This window comes from Leiobunum rupestre, chromosome 9, assembly GCF_980474605.1.
Source record: "Leiobunum rupestre chromosome 9, qqLeiRupe1.1.hap1, whole genome shotgun sequence".
NCBI classification, from domain to species: Eukaryota; Metazoa; Arthropoda; class Arachnida; order Opiliones; family Sclerosomatidae; genus Leiobunum; species Leiobunum rupestre.
In genome coordinates this window covers 55,592,619-55,608,672 of record NC_143392.1, presented here as the reverse complement: position 1 = coordinate 55,608,672, position 16,054 = coordinate 55,592,619, and the positions used below count along the sequence as shown (strand labels likewise).

The 16,054-nt window shown below is 43.3% G+C and overlaps 13 non-coding genes across 13 annotated transcripts; all 13 read left to right on the top strand.

Moving 5' to 3' along the window:
- The first annotated feature begins 379 nt into the window (after positions 1-379).
- On the top strand, positions 380-571 carry LOC149931570 (U2 spliceosomal RNA). The gene has a single exon (XR_016476411.1). It is a non-coding gene; the product is annotated as a U2 spliceosomal RNA (small nuclear RNA).
- Positions 572-1,634: 1,063 nt separating this feature from the next.
- On the top strand, positions 1,635-1,826 carry LOC149931569 (U2 spliceosomal RNA). Its single transcript, XR_016476410.1, has one exon. It is a non-coding gene; the product is annotated as a U2 spliceosomal RNA (small nuclear RNA).
- Positions 1,827-2,896: 1,070 nt separating this feature from the next.
- On the top strand, positions 2,897-3,088 carry LOC149931568 (U2 spliceosomal RNA). Its single transcript, XR_016476409.1, has one exon. It is a non-coding gene; the product is annotated as a U2 spliceosomal RNA (small nuclear RNA).
- Positions 3,089-4,151: 1,063 nt separating this feature from the next.
- Positions 4,152-4,343, top strand: LOC149931567 (U2 spliceosomal RNA). The gene has a single exon (XR_016476408.1). It is a non-coding gene; the product is annotated as a U2 spliceosomal RNA (small nuclear RNA).
- A 1,059-nt stretch (positions 4,344-5,402) lies between these two features.
- On the top strand, positions 5,403-5,596 carry LOC149931566 (U2 spliceosomal RNA). The gene has a single exon (XR_016476417.1). It is a non-coding gene; the product is annotated as a U2 spliceosomal RNA (small nuclear RNA).
- Positions 5,597-6,658: 1,062 nt separating this feature from the next.
- Positions 6,659-6,852, top strand: LOC149931565 (U2 spliceosomal RNA). The gene has a single exon (XR_016476419.1). It is a non-coding gene; the product is annotated as a U2 spliceosomal RNA (small nuclear RNA).
- Positions 6,853-7,911: 1,059 nt separating this feature from the next.
- On the top strand, positions 7,912-8,103 carry LOC149931564 (U2 spliceosomal RNA). The gene has a single exon (XR_016476407.1). It is a non-coding gene; the product is annotated as a U2 spliceosomal RNA (small nuclear RNA).
- A 1,059-nt stretch (positions 8,104-9,162) lies between these two features.
- LOC149931563 (U2 spliceosomal RNA) lies at positions 9,163-9,354 on the top strand. The gene has a single exon (XR_016476406.1). It is a non-coding gene; the product is annotated as a U2 spliceosomal RNA (small nuclear RNA).
- Positions 9,355-10,415: 1,061 nt separating this feature from the next.
- On the top strand, positions 10,416-10,607 carry LOC149931562 (U2 spliceosomal RNA). Its single transcript, XR_016476405.1, has one exon. It is a non-coding gene; the product is annotated as a U2 spliceosomal RNA (small nuclear RNA).
- A 1,057-nt stretch (positions 10,608-11,664) lies between these two features.
- Positions 11,665-11,856, top strand: LOC149931561 (U2 spliceosomal RNA). The gene has a single exon (XR_016476404.1). It is a non-coding gene; the product is annotated as a U2 spliceosomal RNA (small nuclear RNA).
- A 1,057-nt stretch (positions 11,857-12,913) lies between these two features.
- Positions 12,914-13,105, top strand: LOC149931560 (U2 spliceosomal RNA). Its single transcript, XR_016476402.1, has one exon. It is a non-coding gene; the product is annotated as a U2 spliceosomal RNA (small nuclear RNA).
- Positions 13,106-14,162: 1,057 nt separating this feature from the next.
- Positions 14,163-14,354, top strand: LOC149931559 (U2 spliceosomal RNA). Its single transcript, XR_016476401.1, has one exon. It is a non-coding gene; the product is annotated as a U2 spliceosomal RNA (small nuclear RNA).
- Positions 14,355-15,411: 1,057 nt separating this feature from the next.
- Positions 15,412-15,603, top strand: LOC149931558 (U2 spliceosomal RNA). The gene has a single exon (XR_016476400.1). It is a non-coding gene; the product is annotated as a U2 spliceosomal RNA (small nuclear RNA).
- Positions 15,604-16,054: the final 451 nt, after the last annotated feature.

Here is a 16,054-nt window from a genome sequence, read left to right as displayed (position 1 = left end):
CAAATTTTATTAGAAAGACTCAAATACCCCGTTAATGAAAAAAAAGAGGGTGAGAGGAAGAGATCAGCCACCGGCACGCCGTGTTCCCTGGTGGTCTCCCTCCCTCCCAAGAAATGACCCCACTCGACGCGGCTTACCGTCGTTGATGGGTCGAGAACCAATGTATTCTGCGTGATATTACCGTTGACGGCTGAAAACGCTCGATGGCCGTCGATCTTTTTGTTTGAAATCAAGAAGTTACCTTCTTTGGTCAGACGTGATGGTTATACACGCTGTCATCTCCAACCACGAGCAATCTGCTTAAACATAATTATGAAATTTGTGAATGCTCAATCTCACTCTTTTTCTTTTTCAACCACCAAAGCCCCCTTTGCCGGTTATCGCTTCTCGGCCTTTTGGCTAAGATCAAAGTGTAGTATCTGTTCTTATCAGCTTAATATCTGATACGGGTCCCATCGGGGCCCAAGATATTAAACTTATTTTTGGACGGCGGCGGAGAGGTCGGAGCTTGCTCCACCTCCGCCACGGGTTGGCCTGGTATTGCAGTTCTTCCAGGATCGGCCCACCTCGCTCAATGAATCTAAAATCAAACACGATATATATATATATATATATATATATATTCCTGACGTCATAAGAGGGAAAGTCGTCATTGGCTAGTAGATCATTTTGAAGATTCGGACGGATTTGTTTTGTAATTTTTTACCTTAACTGTCGTACGTTACCAACGGTATGTTTTTTTTAAGTCACTTTCGTTACTAACAGGAGACATGATTAGGAGTTCACAGCCGGCCGCTTTTCGACATTCGCATTGGCAACACGTCTTCCCCTTTAAAAAAATTAACCCCTCCCAAACCATGGTAACTCCGTTCTCGAAACGGACACCATATAAGTTATTTACATCGAGTTACCTAGCGAGGATTGCGGTACTATCGCTGTAGAAATAGGGGACTGTTAAAAGCGGGATGGTTTGGAAAAAACGAGTTTTTGTGTTGCTGATGCCGGGGCGCGTACTACGCGGCAACCACGGTCAATTCGTAGTGCCATATCTCATGACACTTCTCTACAGCTGTTCTGGTAAGCGTGCAGGAGGAAACTCCGTATGATCAAGATCTTTTACTTTTTCTAATTATCGATTAAGCACGGTTCCATGTTGCCACTTATTTAAAAAAAGACCCAGAGAAAACCGAAGATAAATTATCGCCTTGGCGAACTAGTTAGAAACAGCGTAAAAGAAAATATTTAAAAATAAACAAATTTTATTAGAAAGACTCAAATACCCCGTTAATGAAAAAAAAGAGGGTGAGAGGAAGAGATCAGCCACCGGCACGCCGTGTTCCCTGGTGGTCTCCCTCCCTCCCAAGAAATGACCCCACTCGACGCGGCTTACCGTCGTTGATGGGTCGAGAGACCCGATGTATTCTGCGTGATATTACCGTTGACGGCTGAAAACGCTCGATGGCCGTCGATCTTTTTGTTTGAAATCAAGAAGTTACCTTCTTTGGTCAGACGTGATGGTTATACACGCTGTCATCTCCAACCACGAGCAATCTGCTTAAACATAATTATGAAATTTGTGAATGCTCAATCTCACTCTTTTTCTTTTTCAACCACCAAAGCCCCCTTTGCCGGTTATCGCTTCTCGGCCTTTTGGCTAAGATCAAAGTGTAGTATCTGTTCTTATCAGCTTAATATCTGATACGGGTCCCATCGGGGCCCAAGATATTAAACTTATTTTTGGACGGCGGCGGAGAGGTCGGAGCTTGCTCCACCTCCGCCACGGGTTGGCCTGGTATTGCAGTTCTTCCAGGATCGGCCCACCTCGCTCAATGAATCTAAAATCAAACACCATATATATATATATATATATATATATATATTCCTGACGTCATAAGAGGGAAAGTCGTCATTGGCTAGTAGATCATTTTGAAGATTCGGACGGATTTGTTTTGTAATTTTTTACCTTAACTGTCGTACGTTACCAACGGTATGTTTTTTTTAAGTCACTTTCGTTACTAACAGGAGACATGATTAGGAGTTCACAGCCGGCCGCTTTTCGACATTCAGCATTGGCAACACGTCTTCCCCTTTAAAAAAATTAACCCCTCCCAAACCATGGTAACTCCGTTCTCGAAACGGACACCATATAAGTTATTTACATCGAGTTACCTAGCGAGGATTGCGGTACTATCGCTGTAGAAATAGGGGACTGTTAAAAGCGGGATGGTTTGGAAAAAGACAAGGACGTTTTTGTGTTGCTGATGCCGGGGCGCGTACTACGCGGCAACCACGGTCAATTCGTAGTGCCATATCTCATGACACTTCTCTACCACAGCTGTTCTGGTAAGCGTGCAGGAGGAAACTCCGTATGATCAAGATCTTACTTTTTCTAATTATCGATTAAGCACGGTTCCATGTTGCCACTTATTTAAAAAAAGACCCAGAGAAAACCGAAGATAAATTATCGCCTTGGCGAACTAGTTAGAAACAGCGTAAAAGAAAATATTTAAAAATAAACAAATTTTATTAGAAAGACTCAAATACCCCGTTAATGAAAAAAAAGAGGGTGAGAGGAAGAGATCAGCCACCGGCACGCCGTGTTCCCTGGTGGTCTCCCTCCCTCCCAAGAAATGACCCCACTCGACGCGGCTTACCGTCGTTGATGGGTCGAGAACCAATGTATTCTGCGTGATATTACCGTTGACGGCTGAAAACGCTCGATGGCCGTCGATCTTTTTGTTTGAAATCAAGAAGTTACCTTCTTTGGTCAGACGTGATGGTTATACACGCTGTCATCTCCAACCACGAGCAATCTGCTTAAACATAATTATGAAATTTGTGAATGCTCAATCTCACTCTTTTTCTTTTTCAACCACCAAAGCCCCCTTTGCCGGTTATCGCTTCTCGGCCTTTTGGCTAAGATCAAAGTGTAGTATCTGTTCTTATCAGCTTAATATCTGATACGGGTCCCATCGGGGCCCAAGATATTAAACTTATTTTTGGACGGCGGCGGAGAGGTCGGAGCTTGCTCCACCTCCGCCACGGGTTGGCCTGGTATTGCAGTTCTTCCAGGATCGGCCCACCTCGCTCAATGAATCTAAAATCAAACACCATATATATATATATATATATATATATATATTCCTGACGTCATAAGAGGGAAAGTCGTCATTGGCTAGTAGATCATTTTGAAGATTCGGACGGATTTGTTTTGTAATTTTTTACCTTAACTGTCGTACGTTACCAACGGTATGTTTTTTTTAAGTCACTTTCGTTACTAACAGGAGACATGATTAGGAGTTCACAGCCGGCCGCTTTTCGACATTCGCATTGGCAACACGTCTTCCCCTTTAAAAAAATTAACCCCTCCCAAACCATGGTAACTCCGTTCTCGAAACGGACACCATATAAGTTATTTACATCGAGTTACCTAGCGAGGATTGCGGTACTATCGCTGTAGAAATAGGGGACTGTTAAAAGCGGGATGGTTTGGAAAAAACGAGTTTTTGTGTTGCTGATGCCGGGGCGCGTACTACGCGGCAACCACGGTCAATTCGTAGTGCCATATCTCATGACACTTCTCTACAGCTGTTCTGGTAAGCGTGCAGGAGGAAACTCCGTATGATCAAGATCTTACTTTTTCTAATTATCGATTAAGCACGGTTCCATGTTGCCACTTATTTAAAAAAAGACCCAGAGAAAACCGAAGATAAATTATCGCCTTGGCGAACTAGTTAGAAACAGCAGTAAAAGAAAATATTTAAAAATAAACAAATTTTATTAGAAAGACTCAAATACCCCGTTAATGAAAAAAAAGAGGGTGAGAGGAAGAGATCAGCCACCGGCACGCCGTGTTCCCTGGTGGTCTCCCTCCCTCCCAAGAAATGACCCCACTCGACGCGGCTTACCGTCGTTGATGGGTCGAGAACCAATGTATTCTGCGTGATATTACCGTTGACGGCTGAAAACGCTCGATGGCCGTCGATCTTTTTGTTTGAAATCAAGAAGTTACCTTCTTTGGTCAGACGTGATGGTTATACACGCTGTCATCTCCAACCACGAGCAATCTGCTTAAACATAATTATGAAATTTGTGAATGCTCAATCTCACTCTTTTTCTTTTTCAACCACCAAAGCCCCCTTTTGCCGGTTATCGCTTCTCGGCCTTTTGGCTAAGATCAAAGTGTAGTATCTGTTCTTATCAGCTTAATATCTGATACGGGTCCCATCGGGGCCCAAGATATTAAACTTATTTTTGGACGGCGGCGGAGAGGTCGGAGCTTGCTCCACCTCCGCCACGGGTTGGCCTGGTATTGCAGTTCTTCCAGGATCGGCCCACCTCGCTCAATGAATCTAAAATCAAACACCATATATATATATATATATATATATATATTCCTGACGTCATAAGAGGGAAAGTCGTCATTGGCTAGTAGATCATTTTGAAGATTCGGACGGATTTGTTTTGTAATTTTTTACCTTAACTGTCGTACGTTACCAACGGTATGTTTTTTTTAAGTCACTTTCGTTACTAACAGGAGACATGATTAGGAGTTCACAGCCGGCCGCTTTTCGACATTCGCATTGGCAACACGTCTTCCCCTTTAAAAAAATTAACCCCTCCCAAACCATGGTAACTCCGTTCTCGAAACGGACACCATATAAGTTATTTACATCGAGTTACCTAGCGAGGATTGCGGTACTATCGCTGTAGAAATAGGGGACTGTTAAAAGCGGGATGGTTTGGAAAAAACGAGTTTTTGTGTTGCTGATGCCGGGGCGCGTACTACGCGGCAACCACGGTCAATTCGTAGTGCCATATCTCATGACACTTCTCTACAGCTGTTCTGGTAAGCGTGCAGGAGGAAACTCCGTATGATCAAGATCTTACTTTTTCTAATTATCGATTAAGCACGGTTCCATGTTGCCACTTATTTAAAAAAAGACCCAGAGAAAACCGAAGATAAATTATCGCCTTGGCGAACTAGTTAGAAACAGCGTAAAAGAAAATATTTAAAAATAAACAAATTTTATTAGAAAGACTCAAATACCCCGTTAATGAAAAAAAAGAGGGTGAGAGGAAGAGATCAGCCACCGGCACGCCGTGTTCCCTGGTGGTCTCCCTCCCTCCCAAGAAATGACCCCACTCGACGCGGCTTACCGTCGTTGATGGGTCGAGAACCAATGTATTCTGCGTGATATTACCGTTGACGGCTGAAAACGCTCGATGGCCGTCGATCTTTTTGTTTGAAATCAAGAAGTTACCTTCTTTGGTCAGACGTGATGGTTATACACGCTGTCATCTCCAACCACGAGCAATCTGCTTAAACATAATTATGAAATTTGTGAATGCTCAATCTCACTCTTTTTCTTTTTCAACCACCAAAGCCCCCTTTGCCGGTTATCGCTTCTCGGCCTTTTGGCTAAGATCAAAGTGTAGTATCTGTTCTTATCAGCTTAATATCTGATACGGGTCCCATCGGGGCCCAAGATATTAAACTTATTTTTGGACGGCGGCGGAGAGGTCGGAGCTTGCTCCACCTCCGCCACGGGTTGGCCCCTGGTATTGCAGTTCTTCCAGGATCGGCCCACCTCGCTCAATGAATCTAAAATCAAACACCATATATATATATATATATATATATATATTCCTGACGTCATAAGAGGGAAAGTCGTCATTGGCTAGTAGATCATTTTGAAGATTCGGACGGATTTGTTTTGTAATTTTTTACCTTAACTGTCGTACGTTACCAACGGTATGTTTTTTTTAAGTCACTTTCGTTACTAACAGGAGACATGATTAGGAGTTCACAGCCGGCCGCTTTTCGACATTCGCATTGGCAACACGTCTTCCCCTTTAAAAAAATTAACCCCTCCCAAACCATGGTAACTCCGTTCTCGAAACGGACACCATATAAGTTATTTACATCGAGTTACCTAGCGAGGATTGCGGTACTATCGCTGTAGAAATAGGGGACTGTTAAAAGCGGGATGGTTTGGAAAAAACGAGTTTTTGTGTTGCTGATGCCGGGGCGCGTACTACGCGGCAACCACGGTCAATTCGTAGTGCCATATCTCATGACACTTCTCTACAGCTGTTCTGGTAAGCGTGCAGGAGGAAACTCCGTATGATCAAGATCTTACTTTTTCTAATTATCGATTAAGCACGGTTCCATGTTGCCACTTATTTAAAAAAAGACCCAGAGAAAACCGAAGATAAATTATCGCCTTGGCGAACTAGTTAGAAACAGCGTAAAAGAAAATATTTAAAAATAAACAAATTTTATTAGAAAGACTCAAATACCCCGTTAATGAAAAAAAAGAGGGTGAGAGGAAGAGATCAGCCACCGGCACGCCGTGTTCCCTGGTGGTCTCCCTCCTCCCTCCCAAGAAATGACCCCACTCGACGCGGCTTACCGTCGTTGATGGGTCGAGAACCAATGTATTCTGCGTGATATTACCGTTGACGGCTGAAAACGCTCGATGGCCGTCGATCTTTTTGTTTGAAATCAAGAAGTTACCTTCTTTGGTCAGACGTGATGGTTATACACGCTGTCATCTCCAACCACGAGCAATCTGCTTAAACATAATTATGAAATTTGTGAATGCTCAATCTCACTCTTTTTCTTTTTCAACCACCAAAGCCCCCTTTGCCGGTTATCGCTTCTCGGCCTTTTGGCTAAGATCAAAGTGTCAGTATCTGTTCTTATCAGCTTAATATCTGATACGGGTCCCATCGGGGCCCAAGATATTAAACTTATTTTTGGACGGCGGCGGAGAGGTCGGAGCTTGCTCCACCTCCGCCACGGGTTAGGCCTGGTATTGCAGTTCTTCCAGGATCGGCCCACCTCGCTCAATGAATCTAAAATCAAACACCATATATATATATATATATATATATATATTCCTGACGTCATAAGAGGGAAAGTCGTCATTGGCTAGTAGATCATTTTGAAGATTCGGACGGATTTGTTTTGTAATTTTTTACCTTAACTGTCGTACGTTACCAACGGTATGTTTTTTTTAAGTCACTTTCGTTACTAACAGGAGACATGATTAGGAGTTCACAGCCGGCCGCTTTTCGACATTCGCATTGGCAACACGTCTTCCCCTTTAAAAAAATTAACCCCTCCCAAACCATGGTAACTCCGTTCTCGAAACGGACACCATATAAGTTATTTACATCGAGTTACCTAGCGAGGATTGCGGTACTATCGCTGTAGAAATAGGGGACTGTTAAAAGCGGGATGGTTTGGAAAAAACGAGTTTTTGTGTTGCTGATGCCGGGGCGCGTACTACGCGGCAACCACGGTCAATTCGTAGTGCCATATCTCATGACACTTCTCTACAGCTGTTCTGGTAAGCGTGCAGGAGGAAACTCCGTATGATCAAGATCTTACTTTTTCTAATTATCGATTAAGCACGGTTCCATGTTGCCACTTATTTAAAAAAAGACCCAGAGAAAACCGAAGATAAATTATCGCCTTGGCGAACTAGTTAGAAACAGCGTAAAAGAAAATATTTAAAAATAAACAAATTTTATTAGAAAGACTCAAATACCCCGTTAATGAAAAAAAAGAGGGTGAGAGGAAGAGATCAGCCACCGGCACGCCGTGTTCCCTGGTGGTCTCCCTCCCTCCCAAGAAATGACCCCACTCGACGCGGCTTACCGTCGTTGATGGGTCGAGAACCAATGTATTCTGCGTGATATTACCGTTGACGGCTGAAAACGCTCGATGGCCGTCGATCTTTTTGTTTGAAATCAAGAAGTTACCTTCTTTGGTCAGACGTGATGGTTATACACGCTGTCATCTCCAACCACGAGCAATCTGCTTAAACATAATTATGAAATTTGTGAATGCTCAATCTCACTCTTTTTCTTTTTCAACCACCAAAGCCCCCTTTGCCGGTTATCGCTTCTCGGCCTTTTGGCTAAGATCAAAGTGTAGTATCTGTTCTTATCAGCTTAATATCTGATACGGGTCCCATCGGGGCCCAAGATATTAAACTTATTTTTGGACGGCGGCGGAGAGGTCGGAGCTTGCTCCACCTCCGCCACGGGTTGGCCTGGTATTGCAGTTCTTCCAGGATCGGCCCACCTCGCTCAATGAATCTAAAATCAAACACCATATATATATATATATATATATATATATTCCTGACGTCATAAGAGGGAAAGTCGTCATTGGCTAGTAGATCATTTTGAAGATTCGGACGGATTTGTTTTGTAATTTTTTACCTTAACTGTCGTACGTTACCAACGGTATGTTTTTTTTAAGTCACTTTCGTTACTAACAGGAGACATGATTAGGAGTTCACAGCCGGCCGCTTTTCGACATTCGCATTGGCAACACGTCTTCCCCTTTAAAAAAATTAACCCCTCCCAAACCATGGTAACTCCGTTCTCGAAACGGACACCATATAAGTTATTTACATCGAGTTACCTAGCGAGGATTGCGGTACTATCGCTGTAGAAATAGGGGACTGTTAAAAGCGGGATGGTTTGGAAAAAACGAGTTTTTGTGTTGCTGATGCCGGGGCGCGTACTACGCGGCAACCACGGTCAATTCGTAGTGCCATATCTCATGACACTTCTCTACAGCTGTTCTGGTAAGCGTGCAGGAGGAAACTCCGTATGATCAAGATCTTACTTTTTCTAATTATCGATTAAGCACGGTTCCATGTTGCCACTTATTTAAAAAAAGACCCAGAGAAAACCGAAGATAAATTATCGCCTTGGCGAACTAGTTAGAAACAGCGTAAAAGAAAATATTTAAAAATAAACAAATTTTATTAGAAAGACTCAAATACCCCGTTAATGAAAAAAAAGAGGGTGAGAGGAAGAGATCAGCCACCGGCACGCCGTGTTCCCTGGTGGTCTCCCTCCCTCCCAAGAAATGACCCCACTCGACGCGGCTTACCGTCGTTGATGGGTCGAGAACCAATGTATTCTGCGTGATATTACCGTTGACGGCTGAAAACGCTCGATGGCCGTCGATCTTTTTGTTTGAAATCAAGAAGTTACCTTCTTTGGTCAGACGTGATGGTTATACACGCTGTCATCTCCAACCACGAGCAATCTGCTTAAACATAATTATGAAATTTGTGAATGCTCAATCTCACTCTTTTTCTTTTTCAACCACCAAAGCCCCCTTTGCCGGTTATCGCTTCTCGGCCTTTTGGCTAAGATCAAAGTGTAGTATCTGTTCTTATCAGCTTAATATCTGATACGGGTCCCATCGGGGCCCAAGATATTAAACTTATTTTTGGACGGCGGCGGAGAGGTCGGAGCTTGCTCCACCTCCGCCACGGGTTGGCCTGGTATTGCAGTTCTTCCAGGATCGGCCCACCTCGCTCAATGAATCTAAAATCAAACACCATATATATATATATATATATATATATATATTCCTGACGTCATAAGAGGGAAAGTCGTCATTGGCTAGTAGATCATTTTGAAGATTCGGACGGATTTGTTTTGTAATTTTTTACCTTAACTGTCGTACGTTACCAACGGTATGTTTTTTTTAAGTCACTTTCGTTACTAACAGGAGACATGATTAGGAGTTCACAGCCGGCCGCTTTTCGACATTCGCATTGGCAACACGTCTTCCCCTTTAAAAAAATTAACCCCTCCCAAACCATGGTAACTCCGTTCTCGAAACGGACACCATATAAGTTATTTACATCGAGTTACCTAGCGAGGATTGCGGTACTATCGCTGTAGAAATAGGGGACTGTTAAAAGCGGGATGGTTTGGAAAAAACGAGTTTTTGTGTTGCTGATGCCGGGGCGCGTACTACGCGGCAACCACGGTCAATTCGTAGTGCCATATCTCATGACACTTCTCTACAGCTGTTCTGGTAAGCGTGCAGGAGGAAACTCCGTATGATCAAGATCTTACTTTTTCTAATTATCGATTAAGCACGGTTCCATGTTGCCACTTATTTAAAAAAAGACCCAGAGAAAACCGAAGATAAATTATCGCCTTGGCGAACTAGTTAGAAACAGCGTAAAAGAAAATATTTAAAAATAAACAAATTTTATTAGAAAGACTCAAATACCCCGTTAATGAAAAAAAAGAGGGTGAGAGGAAGAGATCAGCCACCGGCACGCCGTGTTCCCTGGTGGTCTCCCTCCCTCCCAAGAAATGACCCCACTCGACGCGGCTTACCGTCGTTGATGGGTCGAGAACCAATGTATTCTGCGTGATATTACCGTTGACGGCTGAAAACGCTCGATGGCCGTCGATCTTTTTGTTTGAAATCAAGAAGTTACCTTCTTTGGTCAGACGTGATGGTTATACACGCTGTCATCTCCAACCACGAGCAATCTGCTTAAACATAATTATGAAATTTGTGAATGCTCAATCTCACTCTTTTTCTTTTTCAACCACCAAAGCCCCCTTTGCCGGTTATCGCTTCTCGGCCTTTTGGCTAAGATCAAAGTGTAGTATCTGTTCTTATCAGCTTAATATCTGATACGGGTCCCATCGGGGCCCAAGATATTAAACTTATTTTTGGACGGCGGCGGAGAGGTCGGAGCTTGCTCCACCTCCGCCACGGGTTGGCCTGGTATTGCAGTTCTTCCAGGATCGGCCCACCTCGCTCAATGAATCTAAAATCAAACACCATATATATATATATATATATATATATTCCTGACGTCATAAGAGGGAAAGTCGTCATTGGCTAGTAGATCATTTTGAAGATTCGGACGGATTTGTTTTGTAATTTTTTACCTTAACTGTCGTACGTTACCAACGGTATGTTTTTTTTAAGTCACTTTCGTTACTAACAGGAGACATGATTAGGAGTTCACAGCCGGCCGCTTTTCGACATTCGCATTGGCAACACGTCTTCCCCTTTAAAAAAATTAACCCCTCCCAAACCATGGTAACTCCGTTCTCGAAACGGACACCATATAAGTTATTTACATCGAGTTACCTAGCGAGGATTGCGGTACTATCGCTGTAGAAATAGGGGACTGTTAAAAGCGGGATGGTTTGGAAAAAACGAGTTTTTGTGTTGCTGATGCCGGGGCGCGTACTACGCGGCAACCACGGTCAATTCGTAGTGCCATATCTCATGACACTTCTCTACAGCTGTTCTGGTAAGCGTGCAGGAGGAAACTCCGTATGATCAAGATCTTACTTTTTCTAATTATCGATTAAGCACGGTTCCATGTTGCCACTTATTTAAAAAAAGACCCAGAGAAAACCGAAGATAAATTATCGCCTTGGCGAACTAGTTAGAAACAGCGTAAAAGAAAATATTTAAAAATAAACAAATTTTATTAGAAAGACTCAAATACCCCGTTAATGAAAAAAAAGAGGGTGAGAGGAAGAGATCAGCCACCGGCACGCCGTGTTCCCTGGTGGTCTCCCTCCCTCCCAAGAAATGACCCCACTCGACGCGGCTTACCGTCGTTGATGGGTCGAGAACCAATGTATTCTGCGTGATATTACCGTTGACGGCTGAAAACGCTCGATGGCCGTCGATCTTTTTGTTTGAAATCAAGAAGTTACCTTCTTTGGTCAGACGTGATGGTTATACACGCTGTCATCTCCAACCACGAGCAATCTGCTTAAACATAATTATGAAATTTGTGAATGCTCAATCTCACTCTTTTTCTTTTTCAACCACCAAAGCCCCCTTTGCCGGTTATCGCTTCTCGGCCTTTTGGCTAAGATCAAAGTGTAGTATCTGTTCTTATCAGCTTAATATCTGATACGGGTCCCATCGGGGCCCAAGATATTAAACTTATTTTTGGACGGCGGCGGAGAGGTCGGAGCTTGCTCCACCTCCGCCACGGGTTGGCCTGGTATTGCAGTTCTTCCAGGATCGGCCCACCTCGCTCAATGAATCTAAAATCAAACACCATATATATATATATATATATATATATTCCTGACGTCATAAGAGGGAAAGTCGTCATTGGCTAGTAGATCATTTTGAAGATTCGGACGGATTTGTTTTGTAATTTTTTACCTTAACTGTCGTACGTTACCAACGGTATGTTTTTTTTAAGTCACTTTCGTTACTAACAGGAGACATGATTAGGAGTTCACAGCCGGCCGCTTTTCGACATTCGCATTGGCAACACGTCTTCCCCTTTAAAAAAATTAACCCCTCCCAAACCATGGTAACTCCGTTCTCGAAACGGACACCATATAAGTTATTTACATCGAGTTACCTAGCGAGGATTGCGGTACTATCGCTGTAGAAATAGGGGACTGTTAAAAGCGGGATGGTTTGGAAAAAACGAGTTTTTGTGTTGCTGATGCCGGGGCGCGTACTACGCGGCAACCACGGTCAATTCGTAGTGCCATATCTCATGACACTTCTCTACAGCTGTTCTGGTAAGCGTGCAGGAGGAAACTCCGTATGATCAAGATCTTACTTTTTCTAATTATCGATTAAGCACGGTTCCATGTTGCCACTTATTTAAAAAAAGACCCAGAGAAAACCGAAGATAAATTATCGCCTTGGCGAACTAGTTAGAAACAGCGTAAAAGAAAATATTTAAAAATAAACAAATTTTATTAGAAAGACTCAAATACCCCGTTAATGAAAAAAAAGAGGGTGAGAGGAAGAGATCAGCCACCGGCACGCCGTGTTCCCTGGTGGTCTCCCTCCCTCCCAAGAAATGACCCCACTCGACGCGGCTTACCGTCGTTGATGGGTCGAGAACCAATGTATTCTGCGTGATATTACCGTTGACGGCTGAAAACGCTCGATGGCCGTCGATCTTTTTGTTTGAAATCAAGAAGTTACCTTCTTTGGTCAGACGTGATGGTTATACACGCTGTCATCTCCAACCACGAGCAATCTGCTTAAACATAATTATGAAATTTGTGAATGCTCAATCTCACTCTTTTTCTTTTTCAACCACCAAAGCCCCCTTTGCCGGTTATCGCTTCTCGGCCTTTTGGCTAAGATCAAAGTGTAGTATCTGTTCTTATCAGCTTAATATCTGATACGGGTCCCATCGGGGCCCAAGATATTAAACTTATTTTTGGACGGCGGCGGAGAGGTCGGAGCTTGCTCCACCTCCGCCACGGGTTGGCCTGGTATTGCAGTTCTTCCAGGATCGGCCCACCTCGCTCAATGAATCTAAAATCAAACACCATATATATATATATATATATATATATTCCTGACGTCATAAGAGGGAAAGTCGTCATTGGCTAGTAGATCATTTTGAAGATTCGGACGGATTTGTTTTGTAATTTTTTACCTTAACTGTCGTACGTTACCAACGGTATGTTTTTTTTAAGTCACTTTCGTTACTAACAGGAGACATGATTAGGAGTTCACAGCCGGCCGCTTTTCGACATTCGCATTGGCAACACGTCTTCCCCTTTAAAAAAATTAACCCCTCCCAAACCATGGTAACTCCGTTCTCGAAACGGACACCATATAAGTTATTTACATCGAGTTACCTAGCGAGGATTGCGGTACTATCGCTGTAGAAATAGGGGACTGTTAAAAGCGGGATGGTTTGGAAAAAACGAGTTTTTGTGTTGCTGATGCCGGGGCGCGTACTACGCGGCAACCACGGTCAATTCGTAGTGCCATATCTCATGACACTTCTCTACAGCTGTTCTGGTAAGCGTGCAGGAGGAAACTCCGTATGATCAAGATCTTACTTTTTCTAATTATCGATTAAGCACGGTTCCATGTTGCCACTTATTTAAAAAAAGACCCAGAGAAAACCGAAGATAAATTATCGCCTTGGCGAACTAGTTAGAAACAGCGTAAAAGAAAATATTTAAAAATAAACAAATTTTATTAGAAAGACTCAAATACCCCGTTAATGAAAAAAAAGAGGGTGAGAGGAAGAGATCAGCCACCGGCACGCCGTGTTCCCTGGTGGTCTCCCTCCCTCCCAAGAAATGACCCCACTCGACGCGGCTTACCGTCGTTGATGGGTCGAGAACCAATGTATTCTGCGTGATATTACCGTTGACGGCTGAAAACGCTCGATGGCCGTCGATCTTTTTGTTTGAAATCAAGAAGTTACCTTCTTTGGTCAGACGTGATGGTTATACACGCTGTCATCTCCAACCACGAGCAATCTGCTTAAACATAATTATGAAATTTGTGAATGCTCAATCTCACTCTTTTTCTTTTTCAACCACCAAAGCCCCCTTTGCCGGTTATCGCTTCTCGGCCTTTTGGCTAAGATCAAAGTGTAGTATCTGTTCTTATCAGCTTAATATCTGATACGGGTCCCATCGGGGCCCAAGATATTAAACTTATTTTTGGACGGCGGCGGAGAGGTCGGAGCTTGCTCCACCTCCGCCACGGGTTGGCCTGGTATTGCAGTTCTTCCAGGATCGGCCCACCTCGCTCAATGAATCTAAAATCAAACACCATATATATATATATATATATATATATTCCTGACGTCATAAGAGGGAAAGTCGTCATTGGCTAGTAGATCATTTTGAAGATTCGGACGGATTTGTTTTGTAATTTTTTACCTTAACTGTCGTACGTTACCAACGGTATGTTTTTTTTAAGTCACTTTCGTTACTAACAGGAGACATGATTAGGAGTTCACAGCCGGCCGCTTTTCGACATTCGCATTGGCAACACGTCTTCCCCTTTAAAAAAATTAACCCCTCCCAAACCATGGTAACTCCGTTCTCGAAACGGACACCATATAAGTTATTTACATCGAGTTACCTAGCGAGGATTGCGGTACTATCGCTGTAGAAATAGGGGACTGTTAAAAGCGGGATGGTTTGGAAAAAACGAGTTTTTGTGTTGCTGATGCCGGGGCGCGTACTACGCGGCAACCACGGTCAATTCGTAGTGCCATATCTCATGACACTTCTCTACAGCTGTTCTGGTAAGCGTGCAGGAGGAAACTCCGTATGATCAAGATCTTACTTTTTCTAATTATCGATTAAGCACGGTTCCATGTTGCCACTTATTTAAAAAAAGACCCAGAGAAAACCGAAGATAAATTATCGCCTTGGCGAACTAGTTAGAAACAGCGTAAAAGAAAATATTTAAAAATAAACAAATTTTATTAGAAAGACTCAAATACCCCGTTAATGAAAAAAAAGAGGGTGAGAGGAAGAGATCAGCCACCGGCACGCCGTGTTCCCTGGTGGTCTCCCTCCCTCCCAAGAAATGACCCCACTCGACGCGGCTTACCGTCGTTGATGGGTCGAGAACCAATGTATTCTGCGTGATATTACCGTTGACGGCTGAAAACGCTCGATGGCCGTCGATCTTTTTGTTTGAAATCAAGAAGTTACCTTCTTTGGTCAGACGTGATGGTTATACACGCTGTCATCTCCAACCACGAGCAATCTGCTTAAACATAATTATGAAATTTGTGAATGCTCAATCTCACTCTTTTTCTTTTTCAACCACCAAAGCCCCCTTTGCCGGTTATCGCTTCTCGGCCTTTTGGCTAAGATCAAAGTGTAGTATCTGTTCTTATCAGCTTAATATCTGATACGGGTCCCATCGGGGCCCAAGATATTAAACTTATTTTTGGACGGCGGCGGAGAGGTCGGAGCTTGCTCCACCTCCGCCACGGGTTGGCCTGGTATTGCAGTTCTTCCAGGATCGGCCCACCTCGCTCAATGAATCTAAAATCAAACACCATATATATATATATATATATATATATATTCCTGACGTCATAAGAGGGAAAGTCGTCATTGGCTAGTAGATCATTTTGAAGATTCGGACGGATTTGTTTTGTAATTTTTTACCTTAACTGTCGTACGTTACCAACGGTATGTTTTTTTTAAGTCACTTTCGTTACTAACAGGAGACATGATTAGGAGTTCACAGCCGGCCGCTTTTCGACATTCGCATTGGCAACACGTCTTCCCCTTTAAAAAAATTAACCCCTCCCAAACCATGGTAACTCCGTTCTCGAAACGGACACCATATAAGTTATTTACATCGAGTTACCTAGCGAGGATTGCGGTACTATCGCTGTAGAAATAGGGGACTGTTAAAAGCGGGATGGTTTGGAAAAAACGAGTTTTTGTGTTGCTGATGCCGGGGCGCGTACTACGCGGC